Below are 16,526 nucleotides of genomic sequence, written 5' to 3'. Positions count from 1 at the left end.
CTTTTTTCCCCCAAGTGTTTATTTAAATCTCCCCATCAAGTTAAATTCATATACAGTGAAATATTAGTTTGAGGTATAGAATTTTTTTCTAAAGATTTTATTTCTTTATTTGATAGAAAGAGATCACAAGTAGGCAGAGAGGCAGGCAGAGAGAGAGGAGGAAGCAGGCTCCCCGCTGAGCAGAGAGCTTGATGTGGGGCTCGATCCCAGGACCCTGGGATCATGACCTGAGCTGAAGGCAGAGGCTTTAACCCACTGAGCCACCCAGGTGCCCCGAGGTATAGAATTTCATGATTCATCCCTTACATACATACATACAACACCCAGTGCTCGTGTACTCCTTAATCCCCATCACCTATTTAACCCATCCACCCACCCACCTTCCCTCTAGTTACCATTAGTTTGTTCTGTATAGTTGAGAGTCTATCTTGGTTTTCTTCTCCCCCAACCCCTGTCTCCCATCCAGGTTCATTTGTTGTATTTCCTAAATTCCACATGAGTGAAATCACATGTTATTTGTCTTTCTCTATTTCAGTTAGTGTAATACTCTCTAGCTCCATCCACATCATTGCAAATAGCCAGATTTCATTCTTTCTCATGGCTGAGAAGTATTCCACTATATCTATCTATCTATCTATAGATCTAGATATCACATCTTTTTTTACCCATTCATCAGTTAATGGACATTTAGGTTCTTTTCATAATTTGGCTCTTGTTGACAATGCTGCTATAAACATTACAATTCATATATCCCTTTCAATTTGTATTTTTGTATCCTTTGGGCAAATAGTAGTGTAATTGCTGGATGGTAGGATCATTCTATTTTTAACTTTCTGAGGAAATGTCATACTGTTTTCCACAATGGTTGACCAGTTTGCATTCCCACCAATAGTGTAAGAGGTACTCCCTTCTCCATCATGCCTTAATTTCTAGCTGCTTAGAGAATAATAATGGTCTTCAAACAAGTTTAATAATTTCTATACATTTTACTCTTTCAAGCATTGGAAAACATTTTTTGCTTCTCTTCTGGGTGTTAAACACTATACCAAGCTCTGTAAATAAGTGCAATTGAGGTGCCATACTTTATAAATATGAAGAGTAAAATGATGAGCTCAAATTTAGGAGTCCATTTTTTATTTTGCATAGAAGGGTTATTGTTTTCTTTTCTTTCTTTCTTTCTTTTTTTTTTTCCCCCTTAAAGAGAGAGAAAGAGCACACAAGCAGGCAGAGAGGCAGGCAGAGGCGGAAAGAGAAGCAAGCTCCCTGCTGAGCAAGGAGTCCATGTGGGACTCTTAGCTGAAGGCAGAGGCTCAACCCACTGAGCCACCCAGGTGTCCCTTGAAGGGTTATTCTTTAATCCACATAAAAGCCTTTGAAAAATAAATGAATTGGAAAGGTGATTCATACAATTCATTCTAAATAAATGACTATGTTAGACTTTTTTCTTCATATCTTTTTTTTTTTTAAGATTTTATTTATTTATTTGACAGAAAGAACAAAAGAGCACAGCAAAGGGAGTGGTAGAGGGAGAAAGAGAAGCAGGCTTCCCCTTAAGCAGGGAGCCTGAAGCAGGGCTGGATCCTAAGACCCTAGGATCATGACCTGAGCTGAAGGCAGATGCTTAGCCATCTGAGCCACCCAGGCGCCCCTCTTCTTCATATTCTTATCCAAAAACTTTTAGTTTCTCCATTCCATATCAAGTACAATCTGGCAAATTCAGTCTATTAGCAATATGACCCAACCATACTTTTTAGCCTTTGTATTCCAGTGCCTCTTCAGATGCTTAAACCATTTTTTAAACCTGGATTGCTCACAGTTTCTTCATGCACTACTCCCATTTATTTTGCACACTTTTTTATTTCTTCATTTGGGGTATCCATCTAAAGCTTTCTTCTCTGACATTTCTGCTTATGAAGCCCTGTTCATTTCCTTCATGAAACATTTTCTGATGTTTTCACCCATATGACCTTTTTTTCCCTCTCACTTTCCCTACTGTATATTTTAACGTCTTCCGTAGTATTACAGGTATTTAACCTCTTTATTATATGTGCACTAGATTATAAACTCCTTGAGAACATTCCCTATTTTTATCATGTGTGTATTTCATAATACATAAGTGCTGTACTTCCTATGCATTCAAATATTTATTGATTTATATATGATTTTTGAGGCCAAGTTAATTTTTTTCAAAATCAAAAAAATTATTGGAAGTTTTCATTTTCATAAATATTTTGTATTCAGCAATTATGCTGAGTTTAATACCTATTTTCTTCCAAAGTAAGTGTATTTTAAAATAGCAATGAAGCCTCCAGCCTCCAGTATCATTACTGAGTTCCTTCAGAGGTCAGAATTCTGATAAGATGTTTGCTACATGAATTTCAACTTAAACTGAATTGCCAGGAGGCAGAAAAAGAATACAAACTGTCTTTAAGGCTAAGAAGGACTGCAAATTTTCAGTGCTTCTTATTAGAATTCATATCTCTAAAAAAGTGTGCTCTGTGAATCCACTAGTTTTGTCCTGTTAAGAATATTAAATAAGTAAGGTAATTCATGGTTTGGTGTATGTGTGCACGTGTGTACAACTCATGTACACACTGTGACTTTAAAAAAAATCCCACATAATACAGTACAAAGTTAGTATAGTATTAATACAGAGTTTCATAAGAAATCCTATAATTTTAAAATCTATTTATTTATTTATTTATTTATTTTTAAAGATTTTATTTATTTATTTGAGAGACAGTGAGAGAGAACATGAGCGAGGAGAAGGTCAGAGGGAGAAGCAGACTCCCCATGGAGCTGGGAGCCCGATGTGGGACTCAATCCCGGGACTCCAGGATCATGACCTGAGCCGAAGGCAGTCGTCCAACCAACTGAGCCACCCAGGCACCCCTAAAATTTATTTATTTTTAGAGAGGGGAAGGAGCATAGGGAGAGGAAGAGAGAATCTTAAGCCACACCCAACTTGGAGCTCAGTCTGATGACCTTGAGGTCATGACCTGACCCGAAATCCAAAGTCAGACACTTAACCAACTAAGCCACCCAGGCACCCCTAGAAATACTATATTTTTTACAGTCCTTTCTGAATAACACAGTTACATAGGTAATAATTATAAGAATTATTTAAATATAACAATCTATTCAATTTAAAGCTATTCATAAAATATTTACATTTATATATAGCTCTTGTCAAGGTTCTATACTTCCTCATTTTAACAAGATGCAAAATGTAATTTTTTTAACTGTAATGGACTTTTTTTCAAAATAAAATTTATTTATTTGAGAGAGAGAGAGAGAGAGAGAGCATGAGTGGGGGTCAGGGACAGAGGGAGAGGGGGAAGCAGTCTCCCTGCTGAGCAGGGAGCTTGATCCCAGGACTCTGGGATCATGACCTGAGTCGAACACAGGTGTTCAACTGACTTAGCCACCCAGGCACCTCACAAAATGTTATTCTTAATTGAAGTTCTTAATTATTATATTTATTTTTGTCATAGTTATTAAATTTATTATTATTCAGTATTTTGTTATGCCTTAGTCTGTTTCTAACAGAGATGTTATTTTGTAAGTCATGGGTGCAAATATGTCAATTCCAGTGTTTCTTGTAGGACAAATATCCAAGTTTATGCAGCATGGCTTGAGTGAGACCTCAACTCAAGATCCTGCAAAAGAAAGGAATGAATCCATAGTATTTCTTCCAGTCAGTACCTCTCCTATGATTAGATTTATGCTGTTCCATTTACAATTTAATAGCTATTTTGATCATAAGAATGGAGGGATATTGTGTCTTTTTCAGTCCCCATTACAATTTCTGTAATGAGAATATTGTATGGAAATGTTAATGTTTTATATATTTCTGACAGTAGTAATGTACAATTTTATTTTGACCTTTCCAGTATGATACAGATCGATTGGCTGGGTACTTTATTTCTTCCTTTGTCTACTACTGTAATAGTCTATTAAGAAAAAGGGCAAAATAATCAATCAATCAAACTTTCTAATGTGTTGGATAATAGTCCTCTGATTTTGCCTAGTTTAGATAGACATATGTTCATTGTTTAAATACATCCATAAATACATTTATGTCAGCATAGGTGTTCTATTATTTGGATATATCATTATATATCTTTTCTTATGAATTATAGTTTTATTTAATATCTAATCTCATGCTTTCCATTGCCAGTTATGGATTGTGAACCAAAAAAAAAAAATGAAAGTAGTGGCTTTTAGTTTCTAGCTTTTAGAAATTCAGGTGCTTTGTTTGACAAAGTGGAATGGTTTCTCTAGGTATTTTGGACAAAGTAGCAAGGTCCCTCAATGTTATTTCAAAATAATAAAAGGTTGTGCACCTTGAGGATTGTGCACACACATACAAGGTAACTGAGATAAATGCATATTCTCAAATTGTTTATGTAGGATAACACTGACAAGGAGAAAAAAACAATTCATGTCTCATTCAAAGAGTCAGTCCATTACTGTATAGTTAAACTTACTGGTTCTTATTTGTTTCATACAAAGGCATCTCTGTTCTATAAACCAAACATTTCACTCTAAAAATTCTATAAGGAATATCAAAATCACTGTTAGGAGTGGGAGTGAGGTCTAATAACTAGTGTCCTGGATCTGGCTTACTCCTAAGGAAATCAATTAATAGCAATACAGTGATTAACAGCACTGTAGGCCTGGTTCCCAGAGTCAATAATTTCCATTTTCACCACTGCAGGGATTTCATAAAAGAAATGCAATATGTTATCTTGAAGTTAAAATTAGTGTTTTTGCCACCTATTTGGCAGTCTTCAAAGCATTGCGAATTATTGAGGGTCATTGCTTATTAGTCCAGGTGACTGTTATACTTTTGATTTCCAGGAGGACATATTATTTGAATACTTGGAACAAAAAGTGTAGTGTGCACTTCTTTCCAAAGTGAAATAAAAAATGTAATATAATCTTACAATTTTTGGAGGACTTAGCATGGTTTGAGATACTCTAAACAAAAAACTAAAATTGCTTATCTTCTCCCTGGTAATCTTTGATGTGCACTCAATTTTCCCAATACAAGGTGTAGTCCAGTATTCCATTAGAGAAAGGAGAAAGAAAGGAGAAAAGGAGTTACAAGCTAACACTCGTGTTTATATGGAGATAAGGGGTATAATTAAACACTTAAGATGCATATCTGTAACCCCGGAGTCATTTCTTTCTGAGTTATCCCAAGGAGAGATCTAGGAGTCATCTTGATTACTTTGTCTACCACACCATTTACATTAATAGATATTCAGGGAAGGCTGTGCCTCCCCTTCTTACCATTTCTACAACCACTGTCTCCTTTTCATTCAGCAAGTATTTGTCCAGCTCCCAATTTGGGACAGGCACTCTGCTTTGAATGTTGCCTGGATTTTTGCAACTATTTATGTTGCTCAGGTCTCCATCTTAGTCTCATCCATGACATTCACTATTATGGCCTTTAGATCATTTTAATGTCTTGAGATACAAGTGTTAAGGGCTTCACATATCTTTTAAGGTTTGGATCCATAAGCATTAATGTCATCACATATTCCATAAATAATTGGCCAGTAACCCTTTCACCAAGAGAATCTCTTGTTTCTTGCCTAGAGGATATTTAAAATTACTTAACAGTATTCAAAAGCAGCATGGTCTAGACAAAGCTACACTATTTGCATAAACTGATCTTTAAGCGTGGACTGCTTCAATTCTACTTGCTAATTGGCTAATTTCCTTCCACTCAAATTCTTTAACCTGCTAATTTCAATTGTATAGCCCTACTATGTCCCCTGTAACAACTCATGCTTTCCCTTATCTGCGCACTTGCCACCTTGCATTTTAGTTTTAAGTAAACATTTTAGTTTGAGATCATTGTAGATCCACAAGCAGTGAAAAGAGACAATACAGAGATCCTGTGTCCCCTTTATCTGGTATCCCTCTATGGCAGTTATCTAGCAAAGCACAATATCACAATGAGGATATTGACAATGATATAATCTACCAGTCTACTCAGATCTACTCAGACATCTGTGTAGTGTGTGTGTGTGTGTTTAGTTTTACATAAATTTAACACAAGTGGGTTTGGTGTAACACCACCAAAGTAAAAAGTGGAACACTTCTATCACTACAGGGATTTCTCACTTTGACCTTTACTGTGCTTGATTTACCCTGTACAATAAACAATGAGTTTATTGGTTCTATTGAGAAGTTTAATAAATATTGGAGAGTAAATTTCCTGATTATATACATATATGTATGTGTGTGGCTATGTACATGATAGATAAATGGATAGACATATGTATGTATACATATATGTACACATATAGTTGTTTGAATTGGTATTTTGTTACATTAATTTTGATTCATGTTCTCATCAGTATCTCTGATTTATACATCTAATTTTATTGTTTAATAATTTCTATCTAATACTGTAACAACTCATTGTTGAAAAGGGTGTGTGTGCACGTGTGTGTGTGTGTGTGTGTGATGTGACTCTAGAAGTTTGACCCTTGAAAGCTTAATAGAACTGGTTGTACATGGAATTTGGTGTTTTTGATAGCTTGGATAAACCATGGAATGTGTGATTTAGCATTTCACATGATTACTGTGATTCACACATATTTGAATTCATGCTGATGCTCTGTGCTAAATTCAGTTAGGTGCCAAGATTTAGAATTTGGGTGCATCCACAATATTTTCCCCTCTTCTGTTTATCTGCTTGTTGTGATTGGTGATTACCCGCAGCTGCTGTGCACATTTGCTGATAATAAGAAATGTTTAGAGTTCTGTATCCAGTTTCTCTTGCTTCAGACCCTCCATGATAATCAGCTTATCTGCATTTGGCTTTCACATGATAAGATTATCTTACCCCTGTGAGTTTAGTCCTTCCATCATGGGTATAAACCATTATGATTGGGCACACAGAGATGTTGGCTAGAGAAAAAGCAAGAGTAGATCATTCTGGCTCAGCAATTGGAATCTGCCCCCATCCCTTGGAGAAAAGATTAAGAGTTGGTCATCAAACATTCTTTTCTGCATATCTCTTCATTGTTAACGGGTCCCTGGAGATAGAGGACTGTTTCCTAACAGTGTTTCTGAGGAGAAGTTCCAACCATCCACTAGAACTCTGTCATATTTGGATGTTAGTATGAGGGTAACAGAGGGAATGTTTCAGAGATGGTCAGTAGGTATTCTTCTGTTCCATTTGGACACTTCATTCACAATATGGGATGCAGAAAGGGGTATCTGGAACAAGGGTTTAAAAATCCATATACTCTTCTTTCAGTTAATGTTCCTTTAAGTATCTTTGTGTCAGAGTAGGAAGACAGAATGAGAACAAATCTATTGATTGAGAAGAAGTGGTGCTCTTCATTCAACTTAAGAAATGTAGCTTCTTTAGCAAATCTCATATCATTTAGTTAAGCAGCTTGAAAAGATGGATCTGCATACCCACCTCTGAATGGTTTGTGTATGAAATCATTTATCTGTGTCAACAGCATCTATTTGGTAATCTGAAATACATCAAATGCTTCTAAAGCCACCTTTGTTTAACTTTAGGTGAGTCTCATTCCACTGGCTTCAGCTCAACCCGAGAATGATTGATTATTAATGGTTCTTAAAATTTGCTACATATTAGTATCACCTGGGAGGCATTCAACACTCCTATTCCTGATGCCCAGGTGATACCTTCCTCCAACTGAATTGTGACCTTTGGGAATGAGACTCAAGGCATCCTGTAGAGCTTACAAGCGATTCTAATGGGCAGCCAACTTGAAGAACCGGCAGTTCTCAGATACTCATATCAAAATAATATTATCCTCTGGTTTATTGGGGTAGGAAAAATCTTTAATTTACATTCTCATCTCTTTCATTCATTTATATATTTTAAAGTTTCGTGATACTCTTTGTTCCTCTTTGCTATTATAAGCACCTCCCTTTTTGTTAAGGTGTAAATATCTACAAAATATTTTATCCTCAGATCTCCTAATTTTATGTCCTAACATATCTCAACAAAACTCATGATGCCTTCTCTGTTAGCTTTACACGTTGAGATATATAATTATATTCAGTTAGATGTAGAAATAAAAATTCAGTGACTTTGGCAAATGTGTATACCCATAAAGCTATCCCTCCAATCAAGATATATAATATTTCTTGCGACAACATGGATGGAACTAGAGCTTATCATGCTTAGCGAAATATGTCAAGCGGAGAAAGACAACTATCATATGATCTCCCTGATAGGAGAAAGTGGTGATGCAACATGGGGGCTTAAGGGGTTAGGAGAAGAATAAATGAAACAAGATGGGATTGGGAGGGAGACAAACCATAAGTGACTCTTAATTTCACAAAACAAACTGAGGGTTGCTGGGGGGAGGGGGGTTGGGAGAAGGGGGCTGGGGTTATGGACATTGGGGAAGGTATGTGCTTTGGTGAGTGCTGTGAAGTGTGTAAACCTGGCAATTCACAGACCTGTACCCCTGGGGATAAAAATATATTATATGCTTATAAAAAATAAAATTAAAAAAAGATATATAATATTTCCATTGTTCTTATTTTCATCTCCATACAACACAATTCTTAATGATAGGATGGTATTGATTTGTAAGGATATACTATACTTTGTTTATCAGTGCCCTAATAATAAATAATAGTGCTGCTTCCTTGATTATAAAGTTGTTAATATTCATGCGTGTATGTGTATATATATATATACACATACACCTGTATATACAAGTATTTCTTTAGGGTGGCTACCAGAAGTACAAATGTTCATTCAAAGAACCTATACATATTTACTCTTAAAGATTTATGTATTTTAGAGCGAGAAAGAGAGAGGGAGAGGGAGTCCTAAGCAGACTCCGCGCTAAGCACAGAGCCCCACACAGGGCTTGATACCATGACACTAAGATCATGACCCAAGCCAAAACCAAGAGTCAGGCACTTGACTGACGATGCCACCCATGCACCCCCATATTTACTTTTCATAATACTGCCAGATTATCTTTAGATGTATTGCTTTGTACTGTAGGCTAGTTTTCCCTTATGTTGTGAACATAGGGAGCCAGATGGAGACTGCTATTAGGACCAAATTAAGAAGAGGTTTACTAGGAGTATGATATTTAAGTGTGTTTCAGCAATGGGGCTGACTTTTCTCCTCACCCATTACCTCTCCATATTTATTGTGAAAATCCGGATTTATGCCGCTCTGTTTCTATTTTGACCCCCAAAACAATTAAAAAAAAAAGCTCTCACCACTTTGAGTTTATGAGTTTATCTGGAGGTAAACATAACAATCCAGTTACTTCACTTCCAGTGAGTGACTGACCTATTAAGTGGTCCTTCAATTAGGGATCATAAAATCTTGTCACAGCTCACTTTTAGTTGATCTAAACTGAACCTGGAGTTTCTCAGTAGCTTCAATGGCAAAGCTTATTCTTACCTACACAATAGTCTTATTTTGCACCTGTTTTGGTTGATAAGGCTTTTTCCTTTTCCAAACATGATCTCATTTGTTTTTCTATCTTCTAGTTTTTTTCTACTATTTCCTGTTATATTGCTATTACATATTTAAAAGGAATATCTTTCCTGCTAATTCAAATGAATTTAATTGAAAATTAGTGGAGAGAAGGAATAAATGCATGTGCCCAGTCTGTCATCTATAAATGGAATCCCTATTCTGCTTCAAGAATCACAACTCACTCATACAGCTTCAATGACTGTGGTTCACCCATGGTATGTAGCCATATCTCCTCACATTTTATTCTCTTCCTGAAGTTAATAATTATACTATGTTCTTTATTCTTTTTATTTAACACAAAAAAGAGGCAAATGTTAGAAAAATTTTCAACATTATTTGATTTAAAGTGTTTGTTAATATCAGTTTACTCTTGGTGTTTGAGCAGTTTTGATTGTTTATATGTTTTTTTGCATGAATGTTTATATGGATATATGTTTATTGGGGTTCAGCCGGCGGTTTCAAATCGAGATCGTTCTTGCAAAGAATTGGTAATGAGTGCTTGATTTCATGAACATATAAGAATCTGTATTACTGCCTTTTCTACTTTCTGAGATTCCTATGACTATATTTTCTGAATAAAAACAATGGTATTCAGACTCTCAAAAAGAATGTATAAGCAACAAAATACTTTTGCTTCTAATTTCAGTTTAGGATACAAGATGAAATTGGAAACTTGTTTAGATGACATTAAAATTGGCTTAGTTGAGTTGTAACAAGTTACATTAAACAAGAAACCACTGAATCAAGAGGAAAAAAATGGAATATACTTCATATGAAAGCCAATTTCCAATTTTTAAGTTTTATTTCAAGCTAAATTATGAATAGTTCTTATTTTTTTTTGGAGGAAACTGAGCCTTAATAGAAGTTCTTTTTGATAAAAGATGCTTATAGGTATTTTAGTATTTTGATCATCACTAACCAAAGAAAGAATTTTATGAGTTTGTGATTTTTTGCTCTGTTTTATTTTTTTGTTGTTGTGTTTTGTTTTTTGCTTATCTGTACAAAAAGTAAGATTATGCAATGGGAAGGAATTTGCCTTGGCAAATATAGTGGAAGTTCATAGGACTCCTTCATACAAGTAGCCCTAGACCAGTGGCTTCCAGAGACCTTGACTTTGAATGTTCATGGCATAATATATACAGTTTGATAAAGCAGAGCTCCTCCAGAACATCTTGGGAAATTTTAGTAACTTTAGAATCATGACCAGTATTAATAAATTTCCAATTAGGTGCAAAGATATTTTAATAATATACAGCACTATGGCTTATTAATAGGTTTTAAATTTTTTAAAATGTTTAAAATTTTATGTAAAAAACTTTGATAACTGTGCTTCAGAAGAACACACTAAAGTCCAGCATACTTAAATAATATGTGTTAAAATATAAGAGAGAGAAAGTTTCAAGTTCAAATTAGGGTTTTACCATTTTGAATCCTTATTCTAAGAGTTATGGAAAAGTATTATAAGAACTCAATTTCATTTATTGGAAATACATAGTTAAGAGTAGTAGGGCACTTCAGCCGAAGAATGGTCCTATAAAAGAACTCTTCATTAAAAGAAAACATTTTTCTTAGTTGAAGAATATTATTTTCTAGGTTTTGCTTCTCTGAGTTTAAAATATTAGCTGTAAAAAAAAAAACCTAAATATACAACATTTTTTTTTTATCTTATCAAAGGAGTTTAACTGATCAAGAGGTAATTGAATCCTATTAATCGGCTACAAAGTTTCATTTATCTGTAATACAAAATATTTCACAAATGTAGAAATGAGAACTTAGAGATTCTGTGCCAGTTAGGGTAGGCTAAGCTACAGATGCTAATAACAAAATGTTAAACACTCAAGGGAAGAATAACATATTTCTGTCTTACTAATAGTGTGGGGCCAGTATTCCAAGACAGTGAAAAAAGTGTGTGTGTGTGTGTGTGTGTGTGTGTGTGAGAGAGAGAGAGAGAGAGAGAGAGAGTTGGGCGGGGGGTAAGGGGAGCGAGGAAGGGATGGAGTGAGGGGAGTCTTGCTCCAAGTGTTCATTTGAAATCCCGGATCAGTAGGAACTCTTCCATCTTCAATATGAGGCTTTTCTAATTGTAGGCATCAAAAGAGGAAAGAGCATAGAGGGATGCACACAGAAAAATTTAAGGATCTGTCCTAGAGGTAGCACGTATCACTCTGTTCACATTACTTTAATTACAATTGAGTTTTATAGCCATATCTAACTGTAGTAAAGGTTGGTTGGTAGCTTTTGCTGTATGCCCTGGTGAAAAACCAGAAAAAAGACTTTGGTAGATAGTTTGTAGCTTTTACCATGCAAGCCAGTGTGCATTACTAATTTCTGAATTCGGGTTTATTTCCTTTATGTCCAAGGATCCTAAATATTTTAAGAAACTGGTTTCTTCATAAACATGATCAGTTTCTTCTTTTTAGAATATTCTCCTGACTTAAGTGGAGAGCAGCCTTTCAGCTCTTTCACACACAGAAAGACACCAGCACACAGACACACACTTGCACACACAGAGAAAATGATTCTGTACTGGAAGAAAAAGAAGAAATTGAAAGCTAATCTTTCTGACCCCAGGTACTGCTTTGATTTTCTCTTGAGCAGTCAGCTCTGCTACATCATCCACGGAAAGACATGGCAGGAGAGAGTGCCTATGAGCGGGAGATGTGACGGCGGGATGGAGGGGCATGATCCTCGATCACTTGGGCTGTAAGGAGTGGGCACAGGTCTGACAGCCTTCTCCTTCTGTGAAAAGGGGTGCTGCTTTATGTGGCCAGATTGTAGGGACAATAGAATTCTGTTGGGGAGTTAGGAGCCCAGTGCAGAGGAAAGTAGGCAAGAGTTCTGTCCTCTTACACCATGGCCTTCTTCGAGGACCCCTGCGACAGCTTCTCTGTCCTTTGCAGAAGTGACAATGAAGCCCAAAGATTTCTGACTGACAGCAATTGGAGTCCCTCAAGTACTTAACCAACTCCTCCTGGATTAGTATTCAAGAATCCTCATGCGTTTTGAAGAATCTTCCTTCCATGCTGTTCTGTTTTGCAATTCTTTCAAGTATCACAGCACTCGTTTAGAACATTCTCCCCCCTTTCCTCCCCCTTCCATCCCCTCAGATCTCTTTAGCTCATAATTGTGCTCTTCAGATCTCAATGCTCTTGATTCCCTGAGCACACTAGACTGAATTCACTCTCCCAAGTAGTGATTGCTCCCTTAGCCATCTGTACTTTACCTCTTAGACAGATATGACACTTAGGTGGGTCTCTTAAATGCTTGACTTCCCCTACTAAATTGTAAACTCCCTGAGAACAGGAATGGCATATCCACTGTGCATTGCTCAGGACAGAGGACAGCCCTTAGCAACAGTAACTGCCAGTAAAATAGTTATTAGTTGAAAATTTTATTATATATTTTTCCATGTATAGCCTACATTATCCAACCCTGACTGTAGGCAATCAAATACTTGAAACAAATTATTTATTTATTTATTTATTTATTTATTTTATTTTATTTTTTTAACCTTAGGGTCTCTATATTAACTTCACAAAACCTACGGGACTCAGATTGATTCTAAAATCAAGTGTTCCCTATGTTGTTTTATTTCAGTTGGCCAAGCACAATATATGTGTGTGTGTATATTTATATGCCTATATATAACTTATATATATATATAGTCAAAGATATGGGACGCCTGGGTGGCTCAGTTGGTTGAGCAGCTGCCTTCGGCTCAGGTCATGATCCCAGCGTCCTGGGATCGAGTCCCACATCGGGATCCTTGCTCCACAGGGAGCCTGCTTCGCCCTCTGACTCTGCCTTCCACTCTGTCTGCCTGTGCTCACTCTCGCTCGCTCTCTCTCCGACAAATAAATAAATAAAATCTTAAAAAAAAAAAAATATATGGGATACTCACAGATTATTTTACTAATATATGTTTTCATCCTGAAAGATTACAAGCATGTGAATAGACAGTGTGGTTTAAAAAGTAATTTTAAAAATAATTTAAACAATAATTAAAAATAATTAAAAACAAATATTCTACTTCTGGATCAGTAGATTTTCATGTTTAAAAAGAGTTCATTGAACCTCAAAGGTAAAGTGTTAGGAAAGCAACATTTTCCCAAGTTATGGAAAGGATGGTGTAGCAGAAGAGTTAAGAACATTGGTTCTGGAGCTCAATCGTGGGGATTCAAATCTCAGTTCCATTACCTGTGTGATTTTAGGAGAGTTATGTAGCTTCTCTGTGCACCTAGTCCGTCCTTGGTAATGAAATGTGATGAAACTAATACCTCATATTGGATACATCATATAATGTTTCTTCTTCTTCACATCCTTCTCCTCCTTTTTTTTTTTATTTTTCATTTTCTTAATTTAAGGAAATGCTCTACATAAATTCCATTGTTTATTTTAGAAAGCATCAACAGAACATGATTTCTGAACTTATGAAAAAAAAATGGCCAGTGAAATAAGAACCTTACTGATGTGTTAATCCAATATTATTTCATTAGATTACACTCTTGAATAGTGGTTATATATGGCAGAGCTTAAACAAATACCATGATTGTATTTTTTTTTTAAAGATACCATGAAATCATATGATAATTGACTCTTTCTGCTTGACTTATTTCACTCAGCATAATCTCCTCCAGTCCCATCCATGTTGATACAAAAGTTGGGCATTCTTGTGGAATATAAGGAGTAGCATGGAGGACATTGGGAGATGGAGAGGAGAAGTGAGTCGGGGGTAATTGGAGGGGGAGACAAACCATGAGAGACTGTGGACTTAGAAACAAACAGAGCATTTTGGAGGGGAGGGAGGGAGGGTTTGGGTGAGCCTGGTGGTGGCTATTGTGGAGGGCACATATTGCATGGAGCACTGGTTGTGGTACATAAACAATGAATTTTGGAACACTGAAAAGGAAAAAAAAAAGAAAAATTTTTTAAAAAGCAAAAACACCTAAACAAACAAAACAACCAACTACCATGTCTGCTGGGCACATGAACAATAGAAACTAAAATTTAGGACCAAGAGGGTGCCCAGGTGGCTCAGTCAGTTAAGCATCCAACTCTTGATTCTGATTCAGGTCATATCCCAGGGTTGTGAGACTGAGCCCCAGGTTGGGCTCCACACTGGGCGAGGAACCCGTTTAAGATTGTCTCTTTCCCACTCCCCACTCCCCACCTCCGCTTGCATTCTTTCTCTCTCTCCCTCTCTCTCTAAAAAGGTAATTAAGAGTAAAATAAAATTTAGGACCAGGATATTTTATCATAATTACATTCTTACAAATGAAGCAATGTTGAAAAATACTAATTATATTCAATAATAGTATGTCAATTAAGAAAACTATATTGCCAAGCAACATTTTGCTTTGTGCAATTTAGTTTTTTCCTAATACTGATCTGCTCTTCTTGAATGAAACTTGTAGACACTATTAGCAAAACATTTTTTTTTTTCAAATAGAAAGAAAAACAAGGGTGAAAATTAGGCAGCAAACAAGAAAGCCACCTTTAGTGCTAACCAGGAGAATGTTATGTGTGACAGGATATGTGCAATTATTAAAAGACTTTGTTGCTACCAAAATGAGCTAGTTTTGGACACCAGTCAGGGCAGAGTAGTTCTGCTCAATATGCAGACGCTCAGGCATGTTGTGTAATTTGCGCTAATTGCCACAGTATTGTCTTAGTTTATAATTTAAGTTGTACTGCTGTGGAAGCTCTTAATACTAGTATAAATGCTCTAGAGTTTTCCTGTAAGATTTGTTAGTATTGCATAGAATTTGACTATTGAATGATAACTCTAACCTGAAAGTCAGTTGCAATATACTTTAAATTTAGCATCAGTAGCCTAGAGCTTTTTAATTCACATTGTAGAGAATGTCATTCTGACTATAATTTTTTGTTGAAATTACCAGTTACAGTTATTCCACTGCACATAATCACAGCAATCAATCCAGGTCTGCTTATCAAAGAAATAAATGATCATCTATAAGAGGCAGAAGAGATTTTATACTTTAAATCTGGAAAAAAATGTTCCTTCCCAGGAACCTAGGAACAGAGACAGATACTTGGATTCATAGTGTATAAATAATATTGGAAAATATAATTACTAAGAAAAACTATCAAAGTTATAATTTTTTCCCCAACATTTATCAGGTCTTTTCAGATATAGACACTATCACTTGTGTCTTAAAATCTAGACCTACAGGGGCCCCTGAGTGGCTCAGTTGGTTAAGCTTCTGCCTTTGGTTCAAGTCATGATCCCAGGATCTTGGGAGTCCGCATGGAGCTCTTTGCTCAGCGGGAAGTCGGCTACTCCCTCTGCCTCTCTCCCTGGCTTGAGCTCTTTCTCACTCACTCACTCACTCTCTCTTTAAAATAAATAAATAAAATCTTTAAAAAAAAGTCTAGACCAAGATTTTCTTATCTAATATTGAAAACCAAAGTCCTATTTCACTCCTTCAAATCTATAAGTTTCAGGAAACTAGAACTAGCCATGTTCCCTAATCTATCTGACAGGTGACAGAAATCCACACGGATCCTACTTACTTAGCAAGACACAATCCAGTATTGTGCTCAAAATACAGACCTGTCACTTACTTGTTGTAGCTCTGGGTGTATTACATTTTTACTTTGTGCCTATTCCTCAAATACATAGATATAATAATGTTAACTTTAGTATAATGCCTATCTCACAGGATTCTGTAAGAACTAAATGAGCAAACGCATAAAAAGATTTGCCACATGCCTAATAAAAGCTTGTTTTATATATTATGATTAATATTTTAAACAAGAAAATATTAATTCCTTTCTACTAGTACTCTTTCATCAAAATTCCTAATTCCGAAGTAATAGTCTCTTAAAATAATAGATCTATATGTGTAATATTTTAGCTAAATTAAGGATGACAAAATAAGAATAAATAGAGTCAAAATAAAGTTTCAGGTAAGAGATGTTAAAAAGTAGTTTTTGTGATATGTTTTAAGTAATTGAACTTTTAAGCAAAAGTCAATTTATCTTTCTA

The sequence above is a fragment of the Mustela erminea genome, chromosome 11 (genome assembly GCF_009829155.1).
Source record: "Mustela erminea isolate mMusErm1 chromosome 11, mMusErm1.Pri, whole genome shotgun sequence".
In the NCBI taxonomy this organism is placed as follows: Eukaryota; Metazoa; Chordata; class Mammalia; order Carnivora; family Mustelidae; genus Mustela; species Mustela erminea.
Note: the sequence above shows the minus strand (reverse complement) of the source record.